Consider the following 22,102-nt stretch of genomic DNA (forward strand, 5'->3'; position numbering starts at 1 on the left):
TACAGTGAAAGATACGGCAAATCTTCTGGGAGTCAGCAAAAGAGCCATTGAAAGGAGGATGAACGAATTGGTTTATCAGTTTATAATTAATATTCTGACGTTAACGATTCAGATCTCGAGTTGGTCATAAGAAACTTAACGAACGAGTTTCCCAATCTTGGCTACAAACGTATGTCAGGATTGCTGTTAGCAAGAGGTTTGCGAATTCAGCAGGATAGGATTCGTGAAATGATGGGAAGAGTTGATCCACAGGGTACATTTTTTGGATCCACAGGTTACACTGACGTAAATATCATGTTACTAGCCCCTTGTCACTTTAACATGTTGATGGCAATCACAAATTGATTAGGTTGGCTACTAAAAAATACCTATTTTGTGGCGTTAATAAATCTCAGTTTTGCATACAAATGTGCTAGTAGTTTCATATTTTTAGAGGGAGATTTGTGACTCATGCAGGAATAGATGGCTATTCACGTTTGCTGGTATTTATTCGCTGTAGCACAAACAATTGAGCTTATACTGTTCTAAGACTATTTCTATCTGGTGTATCTCTATATGGACTGTCATCCAGAGTAAGAACTGATAAAGGAGGCGAAACTGTTGGTATTGCTCAATTTATGTTAAACCACCATTTGCGAGGACCTGGTCGTTGCAGTCATATTACCGGAAGAAGAGTGCACAACCAACGGATTGAGCGCTTTTGGCGAGATCTTTTTGTTGGTTGTACAAGTCTTTTTTATCATTTATTCTATCATATGGAAAGTAATGGAATCTTGGATCCATCAAATGAAGAACATGTGTTTTCATTGCATTATGTGTTTTGTCCAATTATTAACAGAAATTTGGAAATTTTCCAGGAAGGTTACAATAGATCTCCTATTAGAACAGAAAGAAATCTATCACCTGAACAGCTATGGATCCAAGGATCCTGCTTAGACAATAATTCAAATGACCATATACAGCAGGTATTTTTATGCAATAACTCATGACTTTACTTTTAGACTACACTTTACATTATAATCATCAGACTGGATCCAAAGCTAATTGATGTATGTTGAAGTCAGAATCTAATTTAATATTCCAATTCACTAAGGTGAACCAAGAATTTCCACCCACCTTTACACAAAACTACGCATGTCATGAAACAGATAAGCAACAAGTGATTGTTCCAGAAACCAACATTCCATTGAATGAAATAGATCTTGATGAGCTGCAAAGTACCATTAATCCTTTAAGGCCTTCTAATCATAATGGTGCTGACATATACATTGAGGTGCTTCAGTTTGTAAATACCAGACTGCACCAGGAAGACGAGTGACATTGTGAACTCACAAAACAAGAAAAGCTACTTGACCTATTGTTTGTTGGTGTCAATTCAGATAATACAAAACAAGATATGTATGGCAAGGAAGGCTATAAATTTTTCATTATGTTGGTTATTCAAACATTTTAGGAAAAAACGTTTTTAGCACATAAATGCTGATACACTGCCAGAACAAAATTTAATGAAACATTAACATATTCACTTTGAGTCTTTAACTATAAAAATGATATCCAAAACAAAGAATAAAAATATTTCAAATTTGGGCATCATCCATATTAGCTGTAACAAGCTATGTTATTGCTGAAAGAGATGTATAAACTGTTCCAAGATGAAATATTGGTAAATCCTCTTGAACCAAAATTGCAAAGCTCTACCCAGTTCAGCTTTCATTTCATCGAAGTTTTCATAACATGGAAGAACTAACAAGTGAAAACAAGTTCTACTTTCTGGCAGCAGATTACGATCTTTTGCTCTGTCAACTTTGAGATACATGATTGCACCATTTGCAGGCAGTAAATCACACCCAGTACAAAAAGACAACAGATCTTTAAGATTTGCCCCTAGGAATGGACAAGTATTAAAGTATTAATATAACTAGTACCTCGAACAGTCAAACATTTAAGTTTTTTTTTGGAGAAAGCAAAGGTCCAATTTAAAAGCAAGAAAATATTACTGACATTGACATTGTTAAAACAGATAAAGTTACTGCTGCTCCAACATATAATATATAATCCGTTGTGGTGCAAATATTAAAAAACAAACCATATTCACACAAAAAAAACACATACATAGACTGACTACAACCAATTACAACCTTCCCTGCATCTTTCTACCAAAACACTTACCAGTAGTTGTCCCATCAATTAGATCAATTTATTGTTTCAAAAACAACCTCAGTTGATTACAATGAACGCCTTCTTCTTCTTCTTCAATTTCAATAATTCTTTTTAAGTCGTCTTTATTAATAAGAGAAGCAGTTGATTGTCGATACGAAAAATGCAAAAATCCCGATCTGGACTTCCTTCGAGGTCAGCAATACAACACAAACTAGAGTTGCGAAGGAGTCTTACAAAGTATAACCTGTCTGCCATGTTTTAGGGTTGTAGATTTGTAGGTAAAACAATTTGTTTATTTTGTTTTCATTATTACCGCATCAAGAAAATATGTTATAAATAAATTATAATGTTATCGAATAAATTTGATGTTTTGCGAGTCACGAATAATGTTACGTCATCATAATGGAATGTTCAACAACAAAATGAGTTTTAACAGAAATTGTACTGGACAAAATCCGATTGTGAAATTCCAAAATGGAATATTATCAAGACAAAATGCACATTGCAAAGGACAAAATGCGCATTAGTAATTGAAAATATAGCTATTAATTTTGTGGGAGATCACCCTCCATAAGTTTGTGATGGAGCTTTTTGTTATCTTATGGTTCAAAAAATCATTCGGATACCGAAATAAATATAAAAACAAGTCCTGTCCAAGTTCTACATCATTGCCTAGAAGTCAATCATCTTTAGAAAATGAGTTGATGTAACTCAATTTCTCACGTGCAATTCACCACGACACGATGTCCTTTGGCGTAATTTTATTTATACTTATAGGTTATCGCATAATTTTGATTACAATTATCCGACAGCCGATAAATTTAAATATAAAGCCGTCAGGGTGTCCGTGAAATGCAAAGTCATACGGCTTCAGTTTATCTTACCTGTCGGCTTCAGTTTATATTGCCAGGTGTATTTTGGGCTTGGATTCAAATACTTTCTTCTTATTAGTCTGTTTGCTCGTCGAGGTCTCGTTGATTCAAGGTCGATTTCTTTAAGCATTGTTTGAAAAGTCAAATAACGTACTAGCACGTTATACTTAGATTGCAAAAGCCTCCAAATAGCTCTATGTGCAAGCAAAATACCGCATTCATTGAGTTCTTGTAAAATATATTGTCTCATACGATCTTCATTAACAACATTCCTGCGTCAACGCAACATGTACAGTTTCAACTTATTTAAAAGAGCATTACTTGAATTAGAAATGCTATGGAATTTATCGAGTAAACTCAAAATAGTTTACTTCTGGTTGCGTTCGTGTTTTTCTGTTTGTGTTGTGCTTCTGTGCATGCATAAAATAACCTTTTATAAAGTTAAGTATGGAAGCTGTTGTTTTTATGCCGTAAACGACCGTAGAATGTTGAAATTTAGCAAATATGGAAGGACGTTTGAAAACGTGAGTCTCTATCGTTAGAGATAAGACTTTAAATTGGTATTGGTGAAACAAAGTGTATCTTTGTCGTAGACTCGTAGTGCAACACTTTGTTACTAACCAATGCTAACTCACGGTTACATTTTAGCAACAATAAGATGGATGTTAGTAAAGTTCGTAACGTCAAGTTGTAAAAAAGTAACAAATGTTTAATTTATGCACGCCGCATGATCAACTACAAACGTGTAATGAATGAGTTAGTGGTCAAGAACTACTTGTGTAAGAGTTTGTATGCATTTCGTTTACAAGAAGTAATCTCAACTTGAAGGTGTAAAATGACCCCGACAAACAACATGCTACATGTGCCAATTCTTCAATCTGAGACAAAAATCCTAAATTTGACACCCCAGTAAATTTGTAATTTCAACATAGTTCTATCTTTCAAAAACAAAAAGAAATAACTTTTCTCAAGTTCTTGACATGTTTAGTATGTTCACTTTATGGATGGTCATGGGAGGAAAAACTTTGCATAACATTAATATTTACTGAGAGAATTACTATGTACCATCTCTGGTCAAATGTATTTTTGCATATATTAACAAATATTCTTGGCAGAGATTGAATTTTCATATTTTCAAAGAAAAAATCCCACAAGATGAAAGAGAACATTTAACCACTGTATAGAGAACATATAGTAGAGCCACTTCATTAAATTTTGTCGTGCCACGCATATCTTATTACGCATGTGATTACCATATTGGCAGCCAGTAAATTGCATTTTGTGACCAATAGGATTGACGATATGGCAAACGGCAGCCAGTAAACTAAGAACCCGGTAACAGTGATTCTGCGAGGTGTAAAATTATTTTAAGTCATTGAAAAGAATTAAAGCTTTAAGCGCAAAATTTACAACCTTTTCTTAAGCGTCATAAGTCATTTTAGTCATAATTTTCAAATCAAGCTAAATTATTTCTCTTTATTTTAAAGGTTTTGGGAATTTGCAAAGTCATAGTACAGAGAAACTGCTCAAATAAGATTTTTGTCATGAAGAATTTAATCTTTTCCATTTGCCAAAATGTTTTAACGATTCGCTGAATCCCGGCTAGCGGGCTTGTGAACAGCCCCTAATTAAATATACAGCAGCCAGTTGTACAGCAAAGTGGCCCTACTGAATATTTCTATACTGTGATTTAACTCACTTTAAGCATTTATTTCTTGAAATCGTAACTGCGCTTTATGTGTATTCTTTCCCTTACTGGTACCACTAATCTTTTAAATTTGCCTTCTGAGACTCAACTACAATGTGTTTTTCATCTTACTACACATCTGAGATAAGCATTATCTTATTTTCATTACATCCTTTACTCTTGTGTCTGCAGTGTTTTTTATCATAAGTAACTATAATTCCGTGTAGTTGGAGTTTGAAAATTATTCATAATTTGCAACGGTTTATTAAATAACAAAGGTTTTTCAAAATATGAAATGACTTATGCAATAATCTATTTAAAAAAATGATACAACTGACGCGATCTACATGATACCATGTAAAGACTATTCAAAGCAATACATAGGACAAACATCAGAGAAAATCGAAACAAGATTCACAGAACACAAAAATGCCATAAAACGACGAGATCCGAACTCACTGCTAGCAGAACATACCCACAGAAAAAACCACACATTCGACTGGACAGAAACTAAAGTACTCGTGCGCGCACAGACTAAACACGCACGCGAATTTAAAGAAGCTTGTTCCAGTATAGACGACACAATAAATAGACATATGGACATACCCATCATATACTCACAACTAAAGAAAAAGGACAAAAAAACTACAAACAACACCAAAACTACAACATTACACTCTAATAATATTAACACCGATCATATTCACAATACACCAAAATGGATGGCAACGCATTCCACCCCATCCAATCACATTAATCCACCCGCTAATCCAATTAGACGGTCTAAGCGTCTACAAGCTAAAGGCACATGTAAATAATAATTTCTCCATTCTGATGAAGGGTCGAAGCAACGAGTCGAAAGCTCAAAAAAATAATTTTCAAACAATACGGAGAAACTTTCATTTTTTATGTACTAAATGCCTGGATTGCCAATTTTCAAACTTAATAATCTATTTGTATGGAATTTTCATGAATGAAATGAAAAAAGCATTGAATTTACGATAATCGTGTCTTAAGCTTTGACATTCAAATCCTGTCTTAGATAGAAGTTGATCCTCAACTCCTAAGTTAAACCTTGTGAAACTTTATCACATTTAGCACTAGTCCTTTGGAATTTGACTAATGTCAATGTTATCGTGCACTCTGTATGCGGTACTTATTTATGTATTTTTATTTCTATGACAATAGTTTTTAGTCAATGATGTATACTTAGTTATACAACTGAGATTTTCTACATAGACACACTATAAAAGAACATACAGTAGAGCCACTCCATTGAATTTTTCGTACCACGAATATCTCATTGCACATGCGACTGCCATAGTGGCAGCAAGTCAATTGCAAGTTCGGACAGATAAGAATGATAAAATGCAGCCAGTTCCACACGAAGTGGACCTAGTGTATATTCCCTATATTGTAACATAGATATCATTATTGTTTCATAATACTGTTTGTTGAAGGAGATCCTGACTCATTTATCATTATCGCTCGTTATTTTAATGTGTTTATGTAACAAAATTCTCATTGATAAAAAATTAATGTTACAATAAGGCATTAACGATGATCACCATATTTAATCTGATATGTATGTGGTCGCGTTGTTTATATTAAATCTCTCATCCGTTTGTTGAGTATATGACATGTAAAGAACTAAAGCAAGCATAATTTTGTTCATATGGTTGTCTTACTTCTAAAACGGAAGTAATTTTAGAAAAATTAAGCGATATTTTAGAATTACACTACAGACATAACATATTAGGTAAAGCAGCATCTCGATAAAGTATGACAAAACATGCATGAGAAATCATATCTAAATTGATATACCAACTTTCTAACTATTGACAATAAGATGCATGGTAAAGTACAGGAAAACCTGTTCAAAGGTATGGGAGAGGTGAAATATCATACTTGTCTATGAAAAAATGGTAATCTGTAAAAATTAATGTAGGGAGGGCCCCGTGTCCAATCATGCATTACCTCCCTTCTTGCTGACGCCACTTTTGACTAATATCTGTGTCTCTATTAAAATATTGTTTGTTGTGTACAACAAACCATTTCTTTTAAAAGTAAGAAAATTTGAAAAATAAGCAAATGTTAGACACAGGAAGAATGTATTTACACAGAGAAAGAACGCAACTGAATCTATTTTTGTAAATTGTTGATTCATGCAACACAGTGAGCTTTTAAAATTATAAGTTGATCTTGTTTATCTAGCAGTCTTAAGGTTTACTTTTATTGCATTTTTTACTGTTGTATCTACAGTTGTTTTATTGATCATAAGTAGTTATAAATGCGTGCAGTTGATGTTTGAAATGTATTCATAATTTACAATGGTTTATTCAATAACAAAGGTTTGTTATAATAAGAACTGATTTATGCAAGAATATACATGTATAGAATTTTTGATTAATGAAGGGAAAAGTCCATTCACAATTTCGAAAATCCTGTCTTAATCATTGGCATTCAAATCCTGTATTAATACCGATGAATTTCTCTTTATAAACTATACTTGTCTATGGAAAAAACTGAGATCTTTAAAAATTTATGTAGGGAGGGGCACATTCCAATCATGAATCACCTCCCATTTTTTGCTGACGCAACTTTTGATTAATCTATGTGTGTCTAGCAAAATGTTGATAATTGTATACAACAAACCATTTCTTTTAAAGGTAAGGAAATTTTGAAAAATAAGCAAATGTTAAACACAGGAAGTATGTATTTACACAAAGAGGAAGAACGCGATCGAATCTATTTTTGTTAAATGTTGATTCATGCAACACAGTGAGCTTTTAAAATTATATTTTTTGTTATGTTTGTTTAACAGTTTTAAGATTTACTTTCATTGCATCCTTTCTGCTCTATCTACAGTTTTTTTTATTGAGCATATAAATAATTACAATTGCTTGCAGTTGATGTTTGAAATGTATTCATGATTTACAAAGTTTTATTTTACAACAAAGATTTTTTATAATATGAACTGACTTATGCAGGAATATACATGTATGGAATTTTTGTTTTTTGTAGGAAAAAAATCCATTCACAGTTTCGAAAATCGTGTCTTAATCATCGGCATTTAAATCCAGTCTTAGATAGATGATTCTCTATTCCTGAGTTAAAACTTGTGAAACTTTATAAGATTTAGCAGTAGTCCTTTGGAATTTGACTAATCTCAATGTTATTATGTATTCTGCATGAGGTTCTCATTTATGTATTTTTGTTTCTATAACAATTGTTTTTAGTCAGTGATGTATACTTAGTTATATAACTGATTTGTTCTACATAGATGTCATAAATGTTTTATAATATTGTTTGTTGAAGGAGATCCTGACTCACTCTTCACCTTCGTTTGCTATTTAAATGTGTTTATGTAACAAAACTTACATGGATAAAAGATTGATGTAACAATAAGACAATAAGGTATGAATTATGATCATCATTTTTTAAACTGATATATGTATGCGGTCGCGTTCTTTATATTAAAACTCTCATCTTTCTAAGATATGTGACGTGTAAAGAACTAAAGCAAGCATGATTTTGTCTACACAATCGCCATATATGAAGTCTTATTTCTAAAACGTAGGTAATTTGTCGAAAGTAAAGCGAGATTCTGAACCTATATTACTAACTTTAAATAACAAATTTTCTACTAAAGCATCTCAATAATGTATGACTAAACATTCAAGACAAATCATATTCAAGTTGATATACCAACTTTCTAACTATTGACAATAAGCTGCATGGTAAAGAAAAGTAAAACCTGTTGAAAAGTATGGGGGAGGCAGAATAACATGAGAATATTTTCTATATGTAGGATGCGGAATTTTTCTTTATTAACTGTAACTGACACTAGTGCCAGTTCTCAAGATTCGAAACAATATTGTTGTTATTGTAAACTTACGAACTCGTAATCTATTCGTACTTCTAACTCTTTATCGAAAATATACAAATCATTGCGATCTGGATATAAACGTGAGCAATCGGTAATGATACTTTACTTATATTCTGTTGTTTTGTTTGTTGTTTGTGCATTTCCTATCTAATTCTAAGTACATTTTCTGTATGTATCTAGTTGACATCTACCATCAATAATACCAAACGTTGCATGCGGGTGCCAGAACTTTTATGCTGCGGGAGTTATACAAACTATACTTGTCTACAAAAAAAAATGGGAATACGTGAAATTTTATGTAGAGGGGAGGGGGGGAACATGTCAAATTATGCATCACCTCCCTTCTTTGACGACGCCACTTTTGACTGAATTCTGTGTGTCTTGAATAAGGTTGATGATTGTATTGAACAAACCATTGATTTTGAAAGTAAGGTAATTTGCAAAATAAAGCAAATTTTACACAAAGGAAAAATGTATATACACAGAGGAAGAACGCGACAGAATTTATTTTTTGTAAAATGTTGATTCATGTAACATCGTGAGCAATTATACTTTTGATTCAAATTATACTTTTGATTATGTTTGTTCAACAGTTTTAAGGTTCACTTTTGTTGCATCCTTTACTGTTGTATCTACAGTGTTTATTATTGAATATATAAATAATTACATTTGCTTGCAGTTGATGTTTAAAATGTATTCATGATTTACAAAGTTTTATTCAATAACAAAAAAATTTTATAATATGAACTGACTTATGCAAGAACATACATGTAAGGAATTTTTGATTAATCAAGGGAAAATCCAATTACAATTTCGAAAATCGTGTCTTAATCATTGACATTCAAATCCTGTCTTAGAGAGGTGATTCTATATTCCTCAGTTAAAACTTGTAAAACTTTATAAGCAAATCAATGTTTATTTCCATTCCAAATGAAAATCGTTTGAATGATTCTATAAGTGGCTTTTAAAGCTATATTTAATACCACGACTGGAAAGTAGGTATCATTTTTTGTTTCAAATTATCCACTATAAAAATTGCGGCTCTTACACGCAGAAGATTTGATAATAAATAATTCTGAGTCAGTGATGCGCTTGACATTCACAGATGCCACGTCATAATGTGACATTTCTTTTTAAATATAATTACACTTTAGTAAACAATACAATGTATAAATGTAAAGTAAAGATTATGTTCAAGTGGTCGAAATGAACGCCAGATAACGTACATATTTCATCATCATTCATTTTCCACGTAATTTATTCTTAGATGAATATTGATTTAGCATGTACACTGAGAAACTGAAATCAAGATACTTGTTTTGTTTTCGAACGTGTTTAACTGTTTTAGTTACTTGAATTAAATCGTGTAACAACACAAAGTCGAGATACTTCACTGACTAACAGGCCAGGCCCGCCGTGAGGTGATAGGCAAGGGGGCATTTTGCCTTGGGCCAGTAATATAATAGAGGCCGGTGCCTCCCCATTTGGACACATGAAAATTACAAAATTAAAGTTCATAGAAAAAGTAGTGAATGATTTATGTATTGTTTGTACTTTTCTTACGTTATCTCGTCATGCAGAAGACATTCATCAAGTTATACTGTATTATAGACGTCAAGTTATACTGTATTATATCAATAATATAAATCATCATCAGTTAGTTTTGTGGGTAGGCGCTGTGCATTCGCGGCTAACCACTATGCCATGTTGAAAAGTGTCTGAGTGAGGCAGTGAGGCAGGCAGTGTTTGTTCGTCGTGATATTCTCGGCTGTGTCATCGGTGATAGTCGCACATGTGAACGATCACGAATATAATTGTTTTAAGTAAAGTCAATACTTATGTTGTTCTTCAATTACTTATGCTTTCGAGCGTATAATCTGCACTTTGTTTTAGTAACTATAGTCAAAACCTTGCAGCTGAAAATATCCTTTATTTATACGCTTTACTGGTGATTACAGACGTCAAATATATCTCGTTTGAGCAAAAAATACAAGAAACTTGATACTCGGTGCAGTCCTTACTTTTATTTTGTTCGGTATTTTATTCATATGTCGCGTTGTTTATCTCTCACCCTGTGTTCTGTGTTTTGGTGAGGAAAATGTAAAGCAGATAGGAGATAGTTTTCTTTATTTTCATTTCAATTAGTAATGATGACGATTTGGATTTAACAGATTGTCAAAAATGACGAAGAATTTTAATATACGATTAGAGTCAAGCTATTGTCCTATGGGGACTACTGTAGTTTAGCGGGCACCTTGGACGCTGACCCAAACCCTACCCTATAATCACAAGCAAAAACGGGCCCGCGGTCACAAGCGCTTGGGGTGTTCGCTAAACTGCAGTCTAGCAAAAATTTTAATTGGAACAGAATCATCAGCAATATAGTCCACTCAAAATGTTAATCAACAAATATTCATACATCCCCGCAAACGAGTTTGATATATCCTGTTAAAAGAATGATGTATCTCTTCACCATAGGATTCTTAGACAAATAAGATTAATATAAATTTTGCCATTCCACCTACTAAGTTAAACTACTGTAATTTTCTCGCACCCATCGAAAAATTCTTCGCCGCGACTCATAATGAAAGCATCTATGAACACTCTGGTTTTCACTATAAATCCGTAAAAACTCGAATGAAAGGCATCGCACTATCTGGTCTTCGCAGCTACAGCCGTCTTAGTTTTATATTTTCAAAAGAGCAAATCAACGTTCTAAATGACATGAAGAATGACAATAGTATTGTTGTCATGAAACCTGACAAGGGCAATGACGTTGTCATCCTTGATAAAACCGACTACAATAACAAAATGTCAGAAATCCTCTCCGATTCCTCAAAATTTGAACTCATAAACGAAGACCCTGTGAAAGTCACCCTACAACGTGAAACCCAGGTGAAATCATTACTCAAACAACCCAAGAAAACGAAATCAATTGATGAACAAACTTACAATAAACTCTATCCGACTGGCTCACGCATAGGTATACTATATGGACTTCCAAAAATTCACAAACCAACCATTCCCTTACCACCCATTCTATCTTCTATAAATTACTACTCATATAAACTAGCTAAATTTTTCATTCCGCTGCTTACACCCATCTCCAAAAACTCTTTCATGTTTAAAGACTCATTCTCTTTTGTACAAGAAATACTTAACAGCAACATCAACTCTAACAAAGTTGTTATGGCTAGTTTTGACATAACTTCTCTTTTCTCCACCATTCCCCTACATGAAACAATCAATATCATCTGTGATCTTCTTTTCACTAACCATAAACAGCATTACATTAACCATCAACACTCCAACATCACTTTTACCTCTGAGACGGAAAATAATGGACGACTACCGTTTTTAGACAATGACATTACCGCTCAAACGACAAATTCACCACCTCTGTATATCGTAAACCCACATTCACCGGTCTTTTCACAAATTTTCACAGCTTTATCCCACTTTCTTACAAAAGCAACTTAAGCTTTGGCCTATTACACCGCTTGTTCAACCTCAGCTCTAGTTATGAGACTTTTCATGCCCAAATTGAAACCACCAGAAAACTACTCAAACTCAATTGCTATCCAACTAATATGTTAAACCACATTTTCCGTGGTTTCCTTGAAACAAAATTCGAAAAGAAACCATCTGTCCTTAGTGTTCCAAAGAAAATAGTGTATTTCTGTCTCCCATTCACCGGCTGTCACTCGTCACAAATATGCACACAAATCAATCGTCTCTACAACGGTGCTTTCCCTAATCTCAATGTCAGATTCGTCTTTCGTACCCCCATACGAATTATTTAATTTTTACCGTTTAGGATAAAATTCCCAAGTCTCTGAGGATAAAATTCCCAGGATAAAATTCCCAAGTTCCTGAGATCTGGTGTTGTTTATTTATACACGTGTCGATGCTGTTCGGCGTCGTATGTGGGTCAAACCACACGCCACTTACACATCAGAATCTCGGAACACTTGGGGATCTCTCCTTTGACTGGAAAACCCTATACTAACCCATTAATGTCAAGTATTATTTCTCATAGGAACTCCTCCAACCACCTTGCTTCGCCAGACGATTTTAAAATCATCTCATCCTGCTCCGACACATTCGACCTCATGATCCACGAAAGCCTCCTTAAGTGAAACCTTCACTTAACACCCAAGGCAGCTCCATCCCTCTTAAGCTTTTCTAGTCTCAACACCTCACTCTAACTATACATCACATCACACCTACACATTCACAGTAACCTGATACCTCAAACTATGTAAATAGCACTAAATATATCTATATTCCTGTTAACTTCCTAATTAGTCTGAAGATGTCTTGAGTAAAGACGAAACGTCACTCTTTTAATACATTTCATAAGACCAAATTGTTTATGACTATGTTTAAAATTATTTGTTGGGCTCTAATATTTATATTGAGAATCCGTTTCCCGCCTGGCACCTCATTGGCAACAATATAAATAAGATTTATTATTTATTTACTAGGAGTTACTTATGCAAGGTAGTTGCTGCCTCTTGCGCTAAGTTTGCTAAAATCTTATCATTTTAAGTGTTTTTTCATTGTATCAAGTCTACTATTTTATTGCTTTAATGTAAGATCAATTACTGGGTCATGTCACTAGGCAGTGAATACAACTTTAATCGAGAGAAAGAAATGAAGCACACAAGTCTTTATAAATTACTTGTAGTACTATTTTTAATTTATCCTTTTAACTTTTGTGAACATTTTGTACATTTTAAATTATACTTTTTTTCACAAAATCATTCCTCATTTCTAGAATAAAAATGGCTTCGCTACCTGAAAAATTAAAGTTTGAGGAAAATTTTACTCGTATGAGTAAACTTATAATCAATAAAGGAACCCAAGCCTTAAAAACAACATTTCAACTCATTATAAGCCATCAATCATCAAACTTAAAAGATAAACTTAATGGTCATGTTAACAGAAATAAATTAGAATCATTAAGAAAGAATAAAGTCATCAGCAAGGAGCAATGGAACCTTCTTTACCCATCAAATGGCTCGCCTGACATTAAAACCTTTGATATTTCATTATTGACTGTCTTATTGCGTAGCATATGTGGTCTAACAGCGCCACATAGTGGATGGAATAATCTTCCTTCCTCTTCAGATACCTCAATCTCAGCAAACATTGCAAGAATAAAGCTTTATTGAAACAAAGTGTACGATAACATAACTGCAACTAGTTTAATTGACAGTGATTTTGAGCATTTGTGGCGGGAAATTTCAAAAGCATTGGTTGGTCTGGGTATTGAACAAACTGAAATAGATGAATTAAAGGAAGCTCCCTCAACGAAAATGTAAAAGAATTAAACAAAGACTTTGAAGTTATGAAAAAAAAATATTTTGAAGAAATAAAAAATGAAGTAGAGAAAATCAAAGAAAGCATGTCAACAAAGAAAGATGTTGCAGAAATAAAACAAGAGATGGCTGCAAAAGCTGATGTAGCCAGCATGGAAGAAATGAAACGGGAAAAAATATGCTCAGACCTCAAGCTTGGTAAGTGTAAGTTTAGTGGTCTAATTTTCCTCAAAAAGGAAACCTTCTCGATAACGAAAACCCTGACAAAATAGACACATGATAGACAAATTGTTTCTCGCAAATAAATCATCATATACTTAATAAAATAATTGATAACTGCAAATAATCATTTTCAATTCGGCAAAATGAAAACAATACTAGCAATCGTTTTGAAGATCGCAAATACCATGGTGAATGGTAAAAGTAATTCACTATGTTATTGGCGATCTTAAAAACGATTTTCAGATTTGTCACCACAACAAAGTCTCTATTTTAATACTACCAATGTTACAGGAGTATGAAAAAAAGCATGAGGTAGAGTTTGAGTTTGCAGAAATGAAGATAACGAGGTTCACTTTAGCAAGGTGAATAAGAGAAACAGTACGTGTCAGATAATTTAGAGTTAAAGCATAAAATGCCAATGAAACGAAAATTTTGCAACCTGTGTTATACTTTTATTGAACAGCCATTTTAATATGATAATGAACTTCCTGTACTAGTTTACGCATATCACATTTCATTCTTGAGATATTGAAGTTTTATTATGTCTGATTTATCTGATGTCACATTGCATAACGAGAACTAGATGTACTAATTAAATTTGTTGATACATTATTTTAATATGGCGAAGTTTCCTTCTTTGTGATGTGTTAATGATATAAATTACTGCGTACCATTATCAACCTAAAGTTGTCGGGAGAATTGAGGGTATTTGAAACATTGAAGCGACTCATTTTGCATGCAATATTATGTCACAAGTTAGATAAATTGATAATTGCAAGGACTTCAGCATTTTCAGAATAAAAAAGTCATTCAGAAAAGGTTTTACAAAGCACTATGTGATTTTAAAAGTTCTGGTCAATACAGATATGATTTAACTAGCAAAATTTTCGTTTCATTGGCACTTTAAGATGTCCAAACAACGTTTGAGAGAATAATTGTTGAGATCGATTTTCAATGTTAATGTTTGGCAACAAACATAAGATAGTTTATCTAAAAGACGAGTGTCGAGAATAGAAAGAAAAATTGAATAAAGCTATTTGTTATCTTTTGGTATAAAGAATTTTTTACACTCCAAAAAATATATGCTCTCAAAATTTTAATTTAATATTTTCGAAAAACGCAAGGTTACTCTTTAAGAAAAATTCATGAAATAAGTGCAGAGAGAAGTTTTTGTGATTAATTGTTTGGTATAAGCTAACCTCGAATGTTACCAGTTAAAAAATTTACGAAATGTCTAATAATTGTTGATACGTTTTTTTAAAGTGTACGGTATCAGTATCCTTTCCTAATTGGTGAAATTTAAGCTATTTTAATGTATTTATTTTGTTTCTTTAACCCTTGATTATAATATTTTTATGTAGAATAGTGGAACTACATTGATGAATCAACGAAACATGAAGAATTGTTTTTAAAATTGATTGAATATGGGCGCAATCCCAATGTTGAGGTTAAAGTCGTGGGCAATGTACGTGTAATATTCTTAGAAGAATTTTGCATTGGCGAAGGAAGTAATGCAACCCGTGTTTTCCTTGGACTGGGTAAGGATGGTTACGGTAAAGCAGTCAAACAAATACATCGAGATAGCTTTATCCAGCTTGCACAGCAAGAAAAGAAAATTTTGCATGATATTAATGTTAAAAGGAAATGACATCACAGTGTATAACTCTCAACTAGATTGTTAATCATGTGACCTATGTACTTGTTGTTCTGCCTTATAAAAGAGAGCACATTTTATGTTAAAATATATTCTCAATCGTTATGTTGTTAAACTCTTTTATGATTCTATCTGATGTTCGGTAGAACCTCTAAATCTAGCAATTAAAGCAAGAAATTCGAAATATGTTGTGAATTATTTCGACTTAGACGAAGATAATGGAACGGATTATATTTATTTGATCTTAGACTTAGGTGAAGAATCACTGGTAAAGTTTGTGGAAGATTCTACTTTGCATGATCTTCAAAAAGCTCTTCCTGATATTCTTAGACAAATTTTAAAAGGATTAGCTGATCTTCATAGCGGCCCAATTCCTATTCTACATCGGGATTTGAAGCCTTCCAATGTTCTGCGAGTCTCAAAAAGCCAATTTCTGATAGCTGACTTTGGCATAAGTCGAATAATGAAGAATGACACTACAACATATAAAAGTAATTCTTCCATGGGAACCCTGCATTGGATAGCTCCTGAATCATATCGCGAAGATGATGAATCAGTAAAAAAGCGCGCTACAATGGAAGGTCTGATGTTTATGTAAGTGTAGGAATGTAAACATTTGTAAGTTTCAATGTTGTGAAATTTCATTTTGTTGTAACGCTTTTTATTATTTTAGAATGCATGGATGGTAGCTTATTATGTTGCAACAAAAGGGAAACATCCTTTTGGAACTAAACCCTACAGACTGATTAACATGTTAAATGGAAACCCTGTTGGTTTGGATGAAATCGAGGATGAAACATTAAAGGACCTTCTGTCGTGGATGTTAAATCTAAAACCTGAAGACAGACCATATTCTAACGAAGCATTAAAGCACCCATTTCTCATGTCAGATGATGAGAAGTTTGAAATGTTAAGTAAAGCTGGAAATCTTCAACAGATTAAGACAAATGATCCCCAGGCAAGTGTCGTTCAACAACTAAATAGCGAATCCGTAGATTTGGAAAGTCAAATGGGTAGTGATGTTTATGATTATTTGGTGAATGGAAGGACCTATAAATCTTCATGGACAAAATGCTTAAGACTGATTCGAAATATTGACCAGCATTGGAAAGATCTAACATGGGAAAAACCACAACCAGAACCATTTTATAAGATTGGCGATTACAAGGCGTATTTTCTCCGAACATTTCCTAATCTCCCTGCTCGGGTACATGGTGCTGTCAGGTCAAATGAAGAATTGAAAAACGAACTAGAACTCTAGAATATTTTATATTTTAATGAAAGCGAACTACATCAATAAACAATTTAGATACAACAGAACCTGTTAGGGGTGAAAAAAGTTGCTATTAAGAAGTAATTGATACGGTAGAAATCTAATTTTATAAATATAAAGATAAACAGTTTCCACGACGTATTTAGATGATATTTCACCACATTTCTGCTGAATATATAGCCTGTGGTACTCATTGATACAATGTAATATACCTCATTATTTAATTATTTAATTTTTACTGTAAATTGTTTTGGGAAAAGAGTGAAGACGAATATGACATTAAAAGCTAACTTTTATGTTTAGCTGCACTGTTAAAAAATTGTATTTCTGAAATTACTATAAGTACTAAAAGTCTGGTATTGGTGTTTTGAGCTCTTGGGAGCTCCTTACCGTATAAACCTCACCATCAGAAGTTGTGCAGAATTCCATAAGTAGAATCTTTTGTGTTTTACTATCTCACATTAATTACGTAGCTGAACCATATAAAATAGTTGAATTAAATAATATTTTCATGAGATTGAGTGATTAACAGCATTTCGTGCAATAATTTGTAAGTGGACTCAATAATATTTTAATTAGTTTTATAGAAAAATATTCATAGTTTTCCTCATTTTCTGATATTTTGCTTATTTCATGCGCTGTAACCATGACAATTATTTCGTGCCTAAATCCGCACAACCAAAATGCAAGTGCTGTGTATTTAAGATTTCTTAAATGAATATTGAATATACACCTAAATACACGTAAGGTTAACTACGGTGCTCTCTATTGCCTATATTCTAAAAACTCCCTCACACTCACACTTACTGAGTAAAGTTACAAAATAATCTTATAACTGCTGGAAGACCTTGTATTTACTCTACAGGTAGAAAATAGTGGAAAGATATGTTGATTTTATCATCTCAGATCCCATATCATCTGGTAGGTATCCGCACATTAATGTCACATGAAAGCACTCAGTATTAGTTGTGAGAGTTTTAGTTTAAAGTTTTGTAAATCATTTATATGAATTTTGAGCTTTTGGGCTTTTTTATTTTATTGAATTAACCTCTCAAAGAGCATACTATAACAACAAAAGAACGTGAATAACTTCTAAATGACAAAGAACAATGCTACAGCTTTCTCCAGTTACTGCAGCCTTTTAAACACAACGTTGCAAACATTAAAAACAACACGATTTATATAATGTATAATAAGTGCGAAAGATTTATCTTGAATTGACGAATGCTGACATTTTTGTCTATTAAGTTGTTTGGATTTATTCTAGAGTGTACTACATCTATTTAATCAAGATCTTAGAAACGTTTTTATTTTACAATGAGTTGTAACATATGACAGCTAGATTTTCTGGACTTTACAACCGTGTATGACTTTGGCAACGAGGATTGACTTCGCGAGACTCTAAAACAGTTTATGCATACCACTTTTAATTCTTGAGATGTTGAGATTTATGCTATGTCCGATTTATCTCACTTGTGACGTCAACCTAATGAGAGTTAGGAGTATTAGGTACATTTGACGATACTTTACTTCACAAGGAAATAGTTCCCTTTGTTGTGGCGTGTTTAATGGTATAAAATTCTGCCTATTAGTATCAACCTAAAGTTGTCAAGAAAATGAAAAGTATTAGAAAAATTTTTAGAATTCATTATGCAATATGACGTCACAAGTTGGATGAAATAGAAATAACAAAAACTTCAATATCTCGCGAAGGAAAAGAGATATGCATTAACTGTTCAAGAAAGTACAATGTCATTTCAAAAGTTCTGGTGATTGCAAACATAAAAATTTTCATGTCATAGGCACTTTAAACGTCATAAGTAATTTTACATTTCCAAGTATAACATTGGGCTGAATTGTAAGGGATATTTTATACCACTTAGTAAATATGTATGCTTTATAACTTATGAAGCGGTAGATAAAGCTGATAAATCACCTGCTGAAATTTACTATCCACCAGCTAGAGGACCACCTTCCACTTGAGGGAAACGAATGTAAATTATAATCCCATTTACCCTCAAAATTGAATGGAAGTGTCAATAACCATTATGAACATTTTTATAAAGCTAAAATTTCATTTAATCAAATTGAAGCATTCGTATGTATTATTATATGCCATGAAAAATGGCTATTTTTTCTACACATAAACTACATAAAAAAAATCATCTTCTTTACTTTAAAGACTTCTTCCGAGTGAATGAATTTCAAGAAATTCGTTTTCAGACTGGACCGCATACATTTGCCAATAAAATTATAGCTGAGAACATAATTATTTTAAATATAGGTATAGCCATAAATGCCTTTCTTATGACAATGTACAATTTTAGATGTTTACGTCAGAAATTACTTAAAAACCTCAACTATAATAAGGGCATTTCTGACACAAGAACAGTGTATTGGGAATCGAAACCAAAGACTAAATTGTACCGCTTACAAAGGATGTGTGTGCCATTTTTGGTAAATTAAAGCTATTTAGAATAAATTAAACAGATCATCAATTCGTAAAATAATTCAGAAATTTTATCTTCCGAAGATTGTCAGACGGTCAAAAATGGTTCATGGTCACGTCATTTATCTGGAGCAGGTACTCTAAAAATTTCTTTTACAAAATGAATTCTGTCTTTAGTTTTGATGATTTGTACATTGTAATGTTTACTTAAGTTTAATTATATTTAAAAAGAAATGTCACATTATGACGTGACGTTTGTAAATGTCAAGCGCATCACTGACTCAGAATTATTTATTATCAAATCTTTTCTTCGTGTAAGAGCCGCAATTTTTATAGTGGATAATTTGAAACAAAAAATGAAACCTACTTTCTACTCGTGGTATTAAATATAGCTTTAAAAATCACTTATAGAATCATTCAAACGATTTTCATTTGGAATGGAAATAAACATTCATTTGTTTATAGTCATACTTCATACTACGCAATGCTTTGGTATCAAATTTGTTAAGTTAGAAATGTAAATAGAAAATCTAAGTTAAATTACGTAAAATTACCTTTGTTTTAGAAATAAGACTTCATATACGACGATCGTGTGGAAAAAATTATGTTTGCTTTAGTTCTTTACATGTTACCTACCTAACAAAAGATAAGAAATTTAAAATAAAAAACGCACTACATACATATCACTTTAAAAAATGATGATCATAATCCATACCTTACTGTTACATCAATCTTTTATCCATGTACGTTTTGTTACATAAACACTTTCAAATAACGAACGAAGATGAAGAGTGAGCCAGGATCTCCTTCAACAAATAGTATTATAAAACATTAATGACATCTATGTAGAACATTTTAGTTATATAACTAAGTGTACATCACTGACTAAAAACAATTGTTATAGAAATAAAAATACATCATAACCTCATGCAGAGTACATAATAATATTGAGATTAGTCAAATTCCAAAGGACTACTGCTAAATCTTATAAAGTTTCACAAGTTTTAACTCAGGAATAGATAATCACCGATCTAAGACAGGATTTTAATGTCAATGATTACGACACGATTTTGCAAACTGTGTCATGCACGTTGCATGATAAAATCGTTATTTTTTACAACGAAGTCGTCAAAAGAAAAACACTACATAATTTAACAACAACAACATCTCGAATTCTTTTATTTTTAACAACAACTCACCTCTTTTGTAATAATCCTAAAGTGTCAATCACGTGAAATGCACGCGCTACGTCACAACAAAACAAAATAAAAAACAACTGTTCTTCACACTCCCGACGTTGATCATATTGATCAATTTATTTCCACGAGTTTTTACTATTTGACTGTCGCAATAGGTCTCCAATCACGGCTGCCGTTCTTCGTTGTCGGGTTTTCATATAGTTTTCGTCTTTAGACTCAATTCCACTGGCGGTTTTGGGAACCACGGTATTACCTGGAGGCATATTCAACTCAAGTGGTATCAGTTGTTGTATATGACGACGTAGTTCTGACGATCGAGCCTTTGTAGTACTCGCAACACAGACCTTTGCTGCTCGAACAACACCATCCTGACTTACTATGAGCTCGGTAACTCTTGCCAATTTCCTCAAAATTTGAGGGGAAAGATCATTTTTTAACACAACAACATCACCGACAGCTATCTTCTCCTTCTGTGCTCCATGAAGTAAGCGGGAAGTCTCTCTGACGCTTAAAAGATATTCCGTTCTCAAACGATTAATAAATTGATGTAACAAACGTTTCTGATATTTCGCCTTTCTGGTTAGAGTTCGATTCGTACTGATGATTTCAAATTGTCGATCACTAGCCGTAAGAGTAATTTGCCGTCTGTAAATTAATTGAGATGGAGTCAGAGGGTAAGAAATTCCTTCTTGGTCATCATAGATATATGCAAGTGGACGATTGTTAATGGTAGCCTCAATTTCTACCAAAATGGTTCTAAGCGCTTCAAAATCCATTGAGGATCGACCGAGAGTTTTCTTTAAACATCTCTTTGTACTTTGTATCATTCGTTCGTAGAATCCTCCTTGCCAAGGTGCCTTTTCAATCATAAATTCCCAATTGACACCCTTGGAAGCCAGTTCGCGTTGCATGTCAGTTGATCTCAGTATATTAACAACTTCCCTTGAGGCACTTTGGAAGGTCTTGGCATTGTCTGATATTAGTCTAGACGGCAAACCTCTTCGTGAGACAAACCTTCGGAAAGCTTGCAGAAACGATAGCACAGACAAATAACAAACAAGTTCAAGATGAACCGCTCGAGTGGAGGCACAAGTGAACAAACAGATATATACCTTATCCATTTCTTGATTGTTAGTAGCGTATAAGGGGGCCTGCAAAGTCAATACCGGTGTTTGAAAAGGGAGGCTCTTCGCTTACTCGACTTGATTGCAAACATGCTTCCTTCGCTGTTGGGAAAGCTTTACCTTCGAATTTCTTGCATTTGATACATCCACGCACAACACCCTTGACGCACTCTCGACCACGCAAGATCCAGTATTTTCCTCGAACGCAATTCAGAGTTTCTCTAATTCCTTCGTGGTGTACTATATTGT

At 33.2% G+C, this 22,102-nt stretch overlaps 2 long non-coding RNA genes across 2 annotated transcripts; one reads left to right on the forward strand and one right to left on the reverse strand.

The window, feature by feature from the left end:
• Positions 1 to 3,952: 3,952 nt before the first annotated feature.
• Positions 3,953 to 21,243, reverse strand: LOC124451580. Its single transcript, XR_006950548.1, has 3 exons — positions 21,103 to 21,243; positions 12,551 to 12,554; positions 3,953 to 3,966 (listed from the first exon to the last, which is right to left on the reverse strand). It is a non-coding gene; the product is annotated as an uncharacterized LOC124451580 (long non-coding RNA).
• On the forward strand, positions 14,009 to 17,598 carry LOC124451576. Its single transcript, XR_006950543.1, has 3 exons — positions 14,009 to 14,130; positions 15,516 to 16,402; positions 16,482 to 17,598. It is a non-coding gene; the product is annotated as an uncharacterized LOC124451576 (long non-coding RNA).
• Positions 21,244 to 22,102: the final 859 nt, after the last annotated feature.

Source organism: Xenia sp. Carnegie-2017, unplaced genomic scaffold, assembly GCF_021976095.1.
Source record: "Xenia sp. Carnegie-2017 unplaced genomic scaffold, XeniaSp_v1 HiC_scaffold_24, whole genome shotgun sequence".
Lineage (NCBI taxonomy): Eukaryota > Metazoa > Cnidaria > Anthozoa > Malacalcyonacea > Xeniidae > Xenia > Xenia sp. Carnegie-2017.